This window comes from Caretta caretta, chromosome 2 (genome assembly GCF_965140235.1).
Source record: "Caretta caretta isolate rCarCar2 chromosome 2, rCarCar1.hap1, whole genome shotgun sequence".
NCBI classification, from domain to species: domain Eukaryota; kingdom Metazoa; phylum Chordata; order Testudines; family Cheloniidae; genus Caretta; species Caretta caretta.
Window position 1 is genome coordinate 106,175,341 of NC_134207.1, and position 14,025 is coordinate 106,189,365.

Genomic DNA, 14,025 nt, shown 5'->3' on the forward strand with positions numbered 1-14,025 from the left:
AGTTAGCAGTGCGGACCAGACACTGAAAGTGCAGCCTGCTGCATTATCTTTTCCAACAGTGGCACGGTGGATCTAGTGTGCTGGTTGCTCCAGGAATCCTTATTTTAGTGTGTGAGGGTGGGGGTCATTTGGGAGGATTATTTTGCGACCTTCAGTGCTGCATCAGAAGGAATCTGAACTTAATGTTCTTTATAGGTAGCAAAATATAGGTTATCAGCACTTCAACGTGAACATGATTATAATAAGACTCCTGATGGAGCTTATTTACTTGCTACCTGCACACTAATGAGCTTATGCCTGTTTTGTCTCATCCCTTCCCTGGAAGCCTGTTGCTATGATTTAAGAAAAAGGAAAAAAACAAGTTCTGACTCCTCCTCATTTTTCCTCTCTTCCATGGCTGCATTGCACCTATCTGACAAACTCATTTCTTTTCTCAGCAAAGAAATTGGGTCTTACTATGCAATATTTCTAAAATGAGGATGATCAGCCTATAAAGAGCTCTTCCTCTGGGTTAAGGAAAACGTGCCATTCCTAAAGTCTTGCTATTACACATACAGCAGGGAACAGAGTCACAGGAGCTATTGTACAAATGCTTTGGTGAGGCAAAGAGCTCCCATGGGTATCCAATCTACTGTCCATTTTGGTCAATTTCATGGTCATAGGATTTTAAAAATTGTAAATTTCATGATTTCAGTTATTTAAATCTGAAATTTCACGGTGTTGTAATTGTAGAGGTCCTGACCCAAAAAGGAGTTGTAGGTGGTCACAAGGTTATTCTAGGGCAGAGTTATGGTACTGCTACCCTTACTTCTGCGGCAGCACTGCCTTCAGAGCTGGGCAGCCGGAGAGCGGCGGCTGCTGGCCGGGAGCCCAGCTCTGAAGGCAGCGCACCGCCAGCAGCAACACAGAAGTAAGGGGAGCACGGTACGGTCTTGTCATGCTTACTTCTGTGCTGCTGCTGCTGCTGGCGGGGCGCTGCCTTCGGAGCTGGACACCCAGCCAACAGCCGCCACTCTCTGGCCACCCAGCTCTGAAGGCAGTGGAGAAGTAAGGGTGGCAATACTGTTACCCCCCTCCTCCCCCAAATAGCCTTCTGACCCCCCTGCAACTCCTTTTTGGGTCAGGACCTCCAATTTGAGAAACGCTGGTCTCCACCGTGAAGTCTGTATAATATTGGGTAAAAGCACACAACAGACCAGATTTCACATGGGGAGACAAGATTTCAGAGTTTTTCATGGCTATAAATTTGGTAGGGCCCTACCCCTGGGTGAGATTCCGCTCTGAAGTGATACCTATGGAAGCTGCTCTGCCCCTCAGGTAACCAGCAGAAGGCACTCATGCTGAAGATGCACATTCAACCTTAAAATGCACAGGACTGCCAGGCTGCAGAGTTATATGAGATTAAGTTGTTTAGTAAAATCTTTTATAAACCTGTAACTTTTATAAACCTGTACAAGAAGCTACCCTTATTAGGCAACTGCTTGTCTTAACAGATCTAACACCCCAAATTATCTCCAAACCCACTGAGTCACAAATCTGCCCCACCATCAGAAGGCCACCTCTCTAAGCAACCTATATTTGCCAATTTCCTTGAGTAATTTAAAGTACAGTTCTATTCTAAATAAAGAGCCTGTACACAGCACTGCAGGGTTCTGGGTTTATTGCCTCACAATGATTTCTACATTAAATATATTCCATTTGCGAGCAAAAGTGTTTTCTCAAACTGCCAACCTTGCTAATGCAGCCTGGGCCCTAACAGTCATGTTGGAGTCTTTCCATCTCATGCAGCAGCACCAGTAATAAAGATTCTGCAGGCAAAACTAAGACCTTGGCTATACCTGCACCTGCTTCAGATTATGCCCCCCCGTGACATGTGTCTTACTCCATTGTTTTCAGTAGGATTACACAGGTTTAACTGACTGGAATTTAATAAACAATCCTATTAACAAAGCACTACATGGAATACAATCCACACTCACTCTTAGCTGTTTTGCTGCTCCAGGCTATGAGGAGTAAAAAAGCAGTGAAAAAACTATTTTTTATCACCAGCAGATAAGACTGAATAAATTTTGTGTATGAAGATGCTATTTTTACATAGGCACTTTTCAGAGTAGAAATGCACTTTGAGAACAGTTCCTCTGTGAACTGGACACAGAGGGTCAAGTCTTTCCTTCCCTCTTTCCCAAACTAAGATAGCACCCTGATCAGAGACAAAAGACCCCCAAAGCAATAGTTATTTGATATTCTATGTGTAAAACTCATTTCACACTGACCTTGCTCACCACTTGGAAAATACAGCACAGTTGAAGGAGATTAACAAAATTTACAGAGGATTTTTTCAGTTTTCCTACTGGGCCTGATTCTGCAACACTCATAGTGAGTAAGGCATTTACTCACCCAAGTAATCCCATTGAAGCCAGCGGGACTGTTTGTGTGAGTAAGTGCTGTCCAGAGTGAGTAAGGTTTACAGTGTATGGCCCTCTATTAACCATGGCAAATGGGAAAAAATGTCTGATGTGTTTTAGTTGGAGTGAGTAAACTATTAGAGTTTCTGAAGTCTGCAACAACAAATAAAGATGCTGTTTATATAGGGTTAGCTGGCAGGAATATATAACTTTGGCATATCTGGCCACCTAATGGAAGTGCCTAAAATGGAATCCACTGGGTTTTGAACTCTTCTGAAAGTCTGACACAATGTTTTTTCTGCATGAGATACCTTTCACTGTTCTGTCCCCCATTATCCAAAAGATACCAACATTTCTGACTTTATCTCCCAGCAGCTTTTAGGGATTGCTTTTTAATCTTGTTGTTAAACAGAAACATGTGCTCTAGAGTAGAGCTGATCAGGAATTTTTCAACAAAACTTTTTTTTTTTGGTCAGAAAATTCCAAATTTATTGGAACCAAAAGTGCTCACAGGAAAGGGTCGGTTTTGGTGGATTTGTCATTTTGAAAACAAGTTGGAAAAAAGTTTCAGAATGGTCAGAACATCCCATTTTAACACTGCTAAAATGAAAAAAAAAAATCAGAACTTTTTTTGGTTCAAAATGATTTTTTTTAATTTAAGCTATAGTAAAAAGAAAATTAAAAAAAAAGATAAAAATCAGAATGAAACCTTTTGAAATTAAGTAAAACAAAATTTTGATTGACCCAAGCTAATGGGGGGATTATCAGTATGAGAAGAATTTCAAGATTTTGATTTTTTTTCTGTTCTGAGAAATTCAAAAATTTTCCTGGGACAAGAAAATTATTTGCCACCCTTTATTCTAGAGTCTTGTAAACTGTTTGGGTCAGGTGCTGTCTCTTACTATGTATTTGTACAGTGCTACCAAAATTGGGCCCCAAACTTGATAGGACCCTCTGAAAGTTAATGTATTATAAATAATAGAATAAAGAGTTGTTTAAATGAATTTATTAGAGAGAGGGCCAACTTTAAAAGACTGGATCTGAACTCCCCAAGAATTGAAGGGGGAAGACTCCTCCAATCCAGGGTATTGGTTTGTGCTCATTTAACCTTTATTGGTTCTTCATTCTACATATTCCTAATTGCTGTGGTCCCTGGAAGCTACTTGACCTTTACTACATTTTTATATGTTTCAGAGTAGCAGCCGTGTTAGGCTGTATCCGCAAAAAGAAAAGGAATACTTGTGGCACCTTAGAGACTAACAAATTTATTTGAGCATAAGCTTTCGTGAGCTACAGCTCACTTCATCAAAGTACTCCTTTTCTTTTTACATTTTTATGTGAGAACAATAATGTTAACTGTTCTTCCTGTGGGTAAGGAGTGACACCTAGTGGCCAGATATTGCCCAAAGGGGGGGGGGGGAACACCTCTCTTTTTTGGACTTTCTTTGTAGTTTGACTTTCCTAATAGGACAAGCCCTTCTTTAAAGAAGCTAAGTAATAGGGGATTAAAGAGCCATGTAAACCCCTGCAGACATAAAGCTATGTTTTTTCCTACTGTTTCCCCACCATTCTTGTATATAACGATTACTCCTTCTCTAATTCAGAAAGGAAGAACAATATTTGCTTTCAAGACATATTTTTGAAACCAGCCACAGATTGGGGGTAAATTTGTTTTCTCCCCTCTCCCTGCTGATTGCCAAGGGGATTCTTTGCCCCAGTGGGATCCTCCTCTTTGACTAACGGCTCTGTTTTGGAGCTGTCAGCCATGACTGCTGGCTCCAGGCCGCTCTGGCTATTCAGTGCTATATCTCATGGTCTCTCTCTCAGTAGGGGGAGAACCCATCCCCACTCCTCCACAGGAATCTTGGGAAAGGCGTTGCCTTCTCTACTGTCACTCCTCAGGGCCTGGGCTAGCACCCATGGCGCCAACCTCACACAGAGTTCCTCATTGGTGGACTTGTGTGCCAATGCAGAACTCATCGCTGGATCTGGGCCTAAATCAGTAGATAAGAATAATGACCACTTGGATTATGGGACTGGACAGTTTTGGCCCTAGAGTAAACTAGAGCAAGTCTAGGACTGTTCTGGCATCCAATTATAGTGGAGGACAGATGCATTCTGATGCAGGATAATTTCCCTCAGCCACAAAAGCCTGTACTGCAGGTATCTCCATCTTCACTCTCCCCTAGGGTACTTGTCCTGCACAGTCTACCTCTGGCCCTTTGTATCAGGACAACTGCCATACAGAGTCTCTCTCACAGTCCCCTTACATCAGGGAGGCTCTCTCATACAGCCCTTCACTCAGTATACAATCCTCCACAGAATCCCCTTCCCTCAGGGGTGATCAAGTGCCCACATACTCCACCAAATTGTCACAGGGTGCGCCTCCCACTACTTATCTGGTGCCTCCTCCTGGTCACTCTGGGAATTAGCTCTCAAGGTCAACACCCCTTCCCACAGTTGTATGCCATCACCTCATCTCTCATTCGGCTCTACAGCTCCTCTCTCATCCAGGAATCACAACAGCCTCCTCCTGACTCAGCCCTCCGGCTAGGTCACACAGCATTCCCTGTTCCAGCATACAGTCCTTCAATTCTGTCACTCCCACAGTGACCCAGGCAATCTTCCCATTCACTGCCCCACTGGTCTATGCCATGCCCTCAGTAGCTGGTAGAGAAACTGAGGCCTGCCCCCTACTCCAAGTTACAGGCCACAGACCCTCACACCTTTCCTCCTGCACCCCTCACTGCTCCTTCCCTGGACTGCTCCCTACAACTCCTAGTTCCCTTCCTCTCTCTGGCTGTAGCAGCTCCAAACCCTCCACCCTCTTCTCAAGGAGTTACCTCCATTTCCCAGCAGCAGTTCTTTTCTGTTGCCAGCTTCCAGGCTTTATAGGCCCCACCTGTTCCTTCCCAGCTGAACCTGTTTGTGATCAATTTCCTCTCTCCCCCACCAGGTACAGCCTGCGGAGTTAATAGGCCTATCTGGCCACCTTAACCCCTTCCAGTCCTGTGTGGAGTGGACATCCCATCAAAGAAGCATTGTAGTCTAGGGGATAAAATGTGAATCTATCACCTTGGGATTTTGTTCCTGCCTCTGCTGCAAACTTCCCATATAACCTCTGACAACCTGTTAGACTGTCTTGTTCCTCAATTACCCCATCTTCAAAAAATATGGACCTACGTACATTCTCCTTAGGCCCAGGGACCATGCTGGCTGTAACTGCAGGAAGAGGAGGTATTTCACCAGAACCTGGAGTTTTATTATTACTTGCATTACAGTAGCTCCTAGGAATCTCTGTCAAGAGTAACAAATTTATTTGAGCATAAGCTCTCCTGAGCTACAGCTCACTTCATCGGATACATTCAGTGGAAAATACAGTGGGGAGATTTATATACATAGAGAACATGAAACAATGGGTGTTACCATACACACTGTAACAAGAGAGTGATCACTTAAGGTGAGCTATTACCAGCAGGGGGGAAGACTTTTGTAGTGATAATCAAGGTGGGCCATTTCCACCAGTTGACAAGAACGTCTGAGGAACGGGGGGGGGAATAAACATGGGGAAATAGTTTTAATTTGTGTAATGACCCATCCACTCCCAGTCTCTATTCAAGCCTAAGTTAAATTGTATCCAGTTTCCAAATTAATTCCAATTCAGCAGTCTCTCGTTGGAGTCTGTTTTTGAAGTTTTTTTGTTGAAGAATTGCCACTTTTAGGTCTGTAATCAAGTGACCAAAGAGATTGAAGTGTTCTCCGACTGGTTTTTGAATGTTATTATTCTTGATGTCTGATTTGTGTCCATTTATTCTTTTATGTAGAGACTGTCCAGTTTGACCAATGTACATGGCAGAGGGGCATTGCTGGCACATGATGGCATATATCACATTGGTAGATGTGCAAGTGAACGAGCCTCTGATAGTGTGGCTGATGTGATTAGGCCCTATGATGCTGTCCCCTGAATAGATATGTGGACACAGTTGGCAACGGGCTTTGTTGCAAGGATAGGTTCCTGGGTTAGTGGTTCTGTTGTGTAGTGTGTGCTTGCTGGTGAGTATTTGCTTCAGGTTGAGGGGCTGTCTGTAGGCAAGGATTGGCCTGTCTCCCAAGATCTGTGAGAGTGATGGGTCGTCCTTCAGGATAGGTTGTAGATCCTTGATGATGCGTTGGAGAGGTTTTAGTTGGGGGCTGAAGGTGATGGCTAGTGGCATTCTGTTATTTTCTTTGTTGGGCCTGTCCTGTAGTAGGTGACTTCTGGGTACTCTTCTGGCTTGGTCAATCTGTTTCTTCACTTCAGCAGGTGGGTATTATAGTTGTAAGAATGCTTGATAGAGATCTTGGAAACCACTTGGGCTGGAAAAGGTGAGCACACTTCCACCTTCAGAAAATTTCCCCCCATTTAGGTCAGTAAAGGTCTGATCCAACAAGGTTGTGAATGTCTACTGATTGATGCTCAGCACATTGTGAGATAGCTGTGACACACTGTGCTCCAAAATAACACCCTGAACCCCCATATTCACTCCTGTTATAGGATTATGATTAAGGCTACGTTTTAGTCATGGGTGTTAAAAAGCCCCTTGATGATACTGTGCCCCAACTGATACATGTAAAAGGACTCAAGACCTGTCACAGTAGAGTGACCAGGGCAAACATGATTTGTTGTGTTAAAGGGGAAACTGAGGCACACCCACTCACTGATTTGATGGCTGAATGCCAAGATGGGTCAACACTGGAAAATATGGAACTCCGTAGTGAGCTGACACCAGTCGAAAAGGAGGGAGTTTTATCAGTGCTGCAAAGTGAGGTATCTTCCAACAAACCAGGGAGGACACACTTGCTGTCCCATAGAATCCTCACAAAAAAGGACACAGTGCCACCCTTCCAGGCCTTACAGGGCCACCAGCAAGGTGAAGGAGCAAATTCGTGCTGAGATACAAAGCATGTTGGTCCTGGGACTGATTAAGGAATCTGACAATGCATGGGCTTTCCCCGTGCTCTTGGTCCCCAAAAGAGATGGCACTATAAGTTTTTGTGTAGACTATAGGAAATTCAATGCTGTCACTGTAACAGATGTATACCCCATGCCAAGAATTGATGACATGCTGGATGTTCTGAGCCAAGCCAAGTACCTCAGTACCTTTTCTCTAACTAAAGGTTACTGGAAGATCCCTTTGGAGGGGGAGGCACAACAAAAATCAGCTTTTATCACCGCTATACGGCTCTATGAATTTACAGTGCTACCTTTTGGTCTGGTAAATACTGGGGCAACCTTCCAGAGACTGGTCAACAGAGTGTTAAATGGTTTGCAGCATAGGCACCAACTCTGTGGGTGCTCCAGGGCTGGAGCACCCAAGGGGAAAAATTAGCGGGTGCTCTGCACCCACCGGCATCCAAGCTCACACCTCCTTCTCCACCCGCCCCCTCGAAGCGAGCCGCATCCCCGCTCCTCCCCCTCCCTCCCAGTGCTTCTCACCCCCTGCAGCCTAACAGCTGTTTGGCAAGCTTCGGACTTTCCAGGAGGGAGTGGGAGGAGCAGGGACATGGCCCACTCAGGGGAGGAGGCAGAGAAGAGGGAGGGCAGGTGCAGGGACTTGAGGAAGGGAGTGGGGTGGGAAAAGGTGGGGTGGGGCAGGGACTTGGGGGAAGGGGTGGAATGGGGTGGGATAAGGGCAGTGCAGGGGTGGGAAGAGGCAGTGCAGGGGTGGGATTGAGCACCCACCAGGCAGAGAAGAAGTCAGCACCTATGGTTTGCAGAATTATGCTAGGGCATACATAGATGACATTGCTGTATTCAGGAACACCTGGGGTGACCACAAGGAGCATCTGGGAATTGTGCTATCAAAGCTCAAAGAAGATGGGCTAACTGTGAAACCTTCTAGGTGCAAGATAAGGGACTTCGGCTGCCCCTATCTAGGACACGAGGGGGGGGGGGGAAATATCCCCCGACCCTCTTAAGGTGGAAGCCATCATAAAATGGCCTGTACCCCAAACTAAAAGGCAAGTCCAATCTTTCATAGGCTTGGCAAACTATTACAGGAGGTTTGGGGAGGGGTTAAGTGACATTGTTTCCCCAATCACTGACTTATGTAAAAAGCATCAACCTAATAAAGTCATTTGGTCAGAGGCATGCCAGAAAGGCTTCGATAAGGTAAAAGCACTCTTGTCCGCAGAGCCTGTGCTGGCCAGCCCTGACTTTGATAAGACTTTTGAATTGTGTACTGATGCATCAGACACAGGGTTGGGTGCTGTGCTGATGCAGACACAGGAGGGCAGCAAGAACCATCCCATTGCGTTCCTAAGCAAAAAGCTGGCCCCTGCTGAACAGAATTACTCTGTCATAGAGAAGGAGTGCTATGCCATTGTGTGGGCCATCAAACAACTAAGGCCTTACCTCTTTAATAGGTGGTTCAGGATTCTAACTGACCATTCACCTTTGGTATGACTTAACCGGACTAAGGGCACAAACTCCAAACTGCTACGCTGGAGCCTGATCCTGCAGGAATTTGACATGGAAATTATGCATATTAAAGGAAAAGAGAACTGGGTAGCAGATGCCCTGTCCAGAAAAGAGGAATTTTAGGTATACTGCCTCCGCCATGGACATTGTCCAAGTCTCTGGCAGTAAGTTCAGGAGGAGGGTGTGACGTTGCACTTCATATGCTTTATAGAAATATGCTTATGAATATGAAATAACTGGAATATGTTTTATGATAAATATCCCTTGTATGCTGTCATTAGAAAGCTTGTAATCTACTAAGTGTGTTCATCCTATTTGTTTGCATGTATTATTTCTATAGCTGGAGTTAGAAGAATAAGATATAAACTTGTATCACTGCTGTAAACTTGATAAGTGGAGACCATTAAGGGTACTCCAGAAACAATCAGTTGTAAAAAGAAAAGGAGTACTTGTGGCACCTTAGAGACTAACCAATTTATTTGAGCATGAGCTTTCGTGAGCTACAGCTCACTTCATCAGATGCATACCGTGGAAACTGCAGCAGACTTTATATACACACAGAGAATATGAAACAATACCTCCTCCCACCCCACTGTCCTGCTGGTAATAGCTTATCTAAAGTGATCAACAGGTGGGCCATTTCCAGCACAAATCCAGGTTTTCTCACCCTCCACCCCCCCACACAAATTCACTCTCCTGCTGGTGCTAGCCCATCCAAAGTGACAACTCTTTACATAATCAAGTCGGGCTATTTCCTGCATAGATCCAGGTTTTCTCACATCCCCCCCCACCCCCATACACACACAAACTCACTCTCCTGCTGGTAATAGCTCATCTAAACTGACCACTCTCCAAGTTTAAATCCAAGTTAAACCAGAACATCTGGGGGGGGGGGGGGTAGGAAAAAACAAGAGGAAACAGGCTACCTTGCATAATGACTTAGAGACTGGGTGGCTAAGTCATCAGGGAAAAGCTTTACGTCATATGCAGGCCGCATTTTTAAGTCTCAAAAACTGGGGCTGTCAATGGAGCAGTGTCAATTTACAGCAAGGCCAGCAAAGAGTTTGGCCTTGCATTTCTGAAGATACTGCTGGCAAGAGCAAAAGACACAAAAACAGCCAAATAAAAAAAATAAATCTAAGTGCATCAGAAGCAGGAAGCCTGCCAACAATCACTGGGGCTACTGGAGGATTGAGGTGCTAAAGGAGCACTCAAGGAAGATAAGGCCATTGCAGAAATGAATTATTTTCCTGGGTCTTCACTGCAGAGGATGTGATGGAGATTCCCACCCCTAAGGCATTCGTTTTCAGAGACAAATATGGGGAACTGTCCTAGATTGAAGTGTCAGTAGAAGAGGTTTTAGAAAAAATTGATCAATTAAACATTAATAAGTCACCAGGACTAGGTGCTATTCACCCACGAATTCTGAAGGAACTCAGATATAAAACTGCAGAATTACTAACTGTGATATGGAACCTATCACTTAAATCAGCCTCTGTACAAATACTCCTGGGGGAATTCTGTGCCAGTGCGCATGCACAGAATTCATGTCCCTTGCAGATTTTTTTTTCTCCCCCCAAAAATACATTCTGCCAGAGAGGCACTGCAATTATGCCTTTCACCCACCAGGGGCTGCTGTGCTGCCAGAACAAAGGGCAGCTGGCTCACTGTAGCAGCCATCAGCTGACAGGAATAGCACAGAGGCTGCTTTTCTCACAGCAATATGCCTACAGGCCAGGTGAGGGGGGCATGTGATAGACAGAAAGATCAAGATACATGGGGCTGCTTGGGGTCACAGAATGGAGCTCATAAGGGCTAGTGGGGGGGGATAGACTGGGGTGGGGGCTGAATGGGAGTTGGGGAGCTGGGACACCAGGGAGGGCTGGGGGGTGCAGAGCCACATGAGGACGGGGGCAGTGGGTACATGGGGTTGAGGGCTGAGTGGGGGTGCAGAGACATATGGGAACAGGGGCAGATATGCCTGACTGAATGGGAGAGGCTAGGGGTCAGCCAGGTCCACATGGGGAGGCTCCCCAACTCCCTAACACAAAAACTGTTCCATACTTTTCCCACCCACACTTCTCCCACCCACACCCAACAATCCTCCAAGTTCACTCCCAGGCTCCTTCCCAGGAATTACTTCTCTCTCCTTCAGCTCCTCTGTTACCCGACTCCACCAAGCCTTTACACTGCTTCTCAGAGATGCATGACATACACTTCTGTATTGTAGTTTAAATGAATTACAAAGTTTTGTATTAATATGCCTAGTAAGAAATTTATTAAAAACATTTCCTGAATAATTTTTATAGTCTGTATTGCTACAGACCTACTTGTTGACAGGCATTTTGAAATAAATTACCAAAATAATTGAAATTATGTTGTGTTATTTTGACAAATAAAATATGCAGAATTTTAAAATATTCTGCTCAGAATTTTTAATTGTTTTGGCACAGAATTTCCCCAGGAGTAACCAGATGACTGGATGCTAGCTAATATAACGTTGATTTTTAAAAGAGGCTCCAGAGGTGATCCTGGCTATTACAGGCCAGTAAGCCTAACTTCAGGACTAGCCAAATTGTTTGAAACTATAGTAAAGAACAGAATTATCAGGACTTGTTGGGGAGAGTCAATGTGGCTTTTCCAAAGGGAAATCATGCCTCACCAATTTATTAGAATTCTTTGAATGGCTCAACAAACTTGTGGACAAAGATGATTCAGTGGACATAGTGTACTTGGACCTTCAGAAAGCCTTTGACAAGGTCCCCCACCAAAGCCTCTTACACAAAGTAAGCAGTCTTGGGAGAGGAGGAAAGATCCTATCATGCATTAGTAACTGGTTAAAAGATTGGAAACAAAGGACAGGAATCAATGGTCAGTTTTCAGAATGGAGAAAGGTAAAGAGCAGGCTCTCCCAAGTATCTGCACTAGGATCAGTGCTGTTCAACATATTCATAAATGATCTGGAAAATGGTGTTAATAGGGAGGTGGAAACCTTTGTAGACTCTACAAAATTACTCAAGATCGTTAAGTCCAAAGCAGACTGGGAAGAGTTTCAAGGGGATCTCACAAAACTGGGTGACTGGACAACAAAATGGCAGATTAAATTCAATGTTGATAAATGCAAAGTAATGCATGTTGAAAAACATAATCCCAACTACACATACAAAATAATGGGATATAAATTAGCTGTTCCCACTCAAGAAAGATCTTGGAGTCATTATGGATAGTTCTCCGAGAACATCTGTTCACTGTATAGTGGCAGTCAAAAAAGTTAATGTTAGGAACTATTAGGAAAGGGATAGATCATAAAACAGTAATGTCATATAAATCCATGGTATGCCCACACATGGAATACTGCACCTAGTTCTGATCACCCCATCTCAAAAAAGCTATATTAGAACTGGAAAAGGTACAGAGAAGGGCAACAAAAATGATTACGGTATGGAACAGCTTCTATATGAGGAGAGATTAAAAAGACTGGGACTCTTCAGCTTTGAAAAGGGAGGACTAAAAGGAAATATGATAGAGGACTATAAAATTATGAATGTTGTGAGGAAAGTAAATGTGGAAGTGTTACAACACACGAACCAGTGGTCACCTGATGAAATTAATAGGTAGCAAGTTTAAAACAAACAAAAGGAAGAACTTCACACAATGCATAGTCAACCTTTAGAACTTGTTTCTTGGGGACGTTGAAGGCCAAAACTATAAGTGGATTAAAAACAGAATTAGATAAATTCATGGAGGATAGGTCCATCCATGGCTATTAGCCAAGATAGTCAGGGATGCAACCCCATCCCCTGGATGTCCCTAAATCTGACTTCCAGAAGCTGGAACTGGACGACTGGGGATGGTAATTGCCCTGTTCTGTTCATTCCTTTTGAAGCATCTGGCAATGGCCACTATTAAAAGACAGGATACTGGGCTAGATGGACCATTGGTCTGACCCAGTATGGCCATTCTTATGTTCCTGTGTTCTTAGTACTTCAGTCACTAGGTGGTGTTATCTCCCCCAGTTTAGCATTAAACTGTTAATCTGTGCATTGCAGTGCTATACAATTGTTGTTTTTGCTCAGTTCCAAAGGAGATCAACAGAAGAGTTCAGCCAAGCTGGTTATTTCCTAGGTGTTGGAAGATCATGTAAGTGAATATTACCCTATATACAAGGATACATACAAAAACAAACTGATGTTTTTAAATTGAGATATGGATTATTTTGATAGAAAGTAACATTCTGCTATTTTTGGTCAAAGCTGGTCTCAGTCTTTGAAGTAACTGCCACGCTTCAGAGGGGATTATGCAAAATCTTGTGGAGCCTGCTAAATCCATAGTGAAGGTGTATGCCTACTTGATGCTGTTCTGACATTGATCCCCCTCAGGATTTGCTTTATGCCAGGGATTGGCAACCTCTGGCACACGGCCCATCAGGGAAATCCACTGGCAGGCTGGGACAGTTTTTTTACCTGCAGAGTCCGCAAGTTCGGCCAATCGCAGCTCCCACTGGCCGCGGTTTGCCGTTCAGGCCAATGAGGGCTGCGGGAAGCGGCGTGGGCCGAGGGACGTGCCGGCTGCTGCTTCCCACAGTCCCTCATTGGCCTGGAACGTTGAACCGCAGCCAGTGGGAACTGCGATGGGTTGAATCTGCGGACGCTGCAGGTAAACAAACTGTCCCGGCTCGCCAGCAGATTTCCCTGACAGGCTGTGTGCCAAAGGTTGCTGATTCCTGCTTTGTGCCATTGAGTGCAGCCCTCTTTTTGCTAAGCTCAGCTGAGATGTAAAGTCTGAGGCCTTGTTCTGCAGCATTATTAGGAGAGCAGCAGCCATGAGAGAAGCAGCAGAAAGTCACATCTTCATAGTCCATCTAAATTACATTAAAACAATGTTATATCGGACTGTTAAGAATGTGTTCCTGTCCTAAGAGTACCCACCACCACCAGATAAAGAAACAGATCTTAAGATGTTTAAAGAAAACTGATTGATAGCACTCTCTCTGGCAAGGAATCACTTATCAAGAGTTTTGATTGTGAAATCTATACTTCTGTATTGTTTTGCCTTTTTGGTCCCCACTCTTTATTGCTTATCTGCATGGTTTCTGTCTGGTTCTTTCATTGTTTCTGTCTGTTGCATAAGTAATTATGCAAGTTTTAAATCAGCTAAGGT

The 14,025-nt window shown here is 44.3% G+C and overlaps 1 long non-coding RNA gene across 1 annotated transcript in view; it reads right to left on the reverse strand.

Moving 5' to 3' along the window:
- The window catches only part of LOC142070799 (uncharacterized), a 50,903-nt gene that overhangs the window by 10,805 nt on the left and 26,073 nt on the right, over positions 1-14,025 (reverse strand). The gene's annotated exons all lie outside the window — the stretch shown is intronic.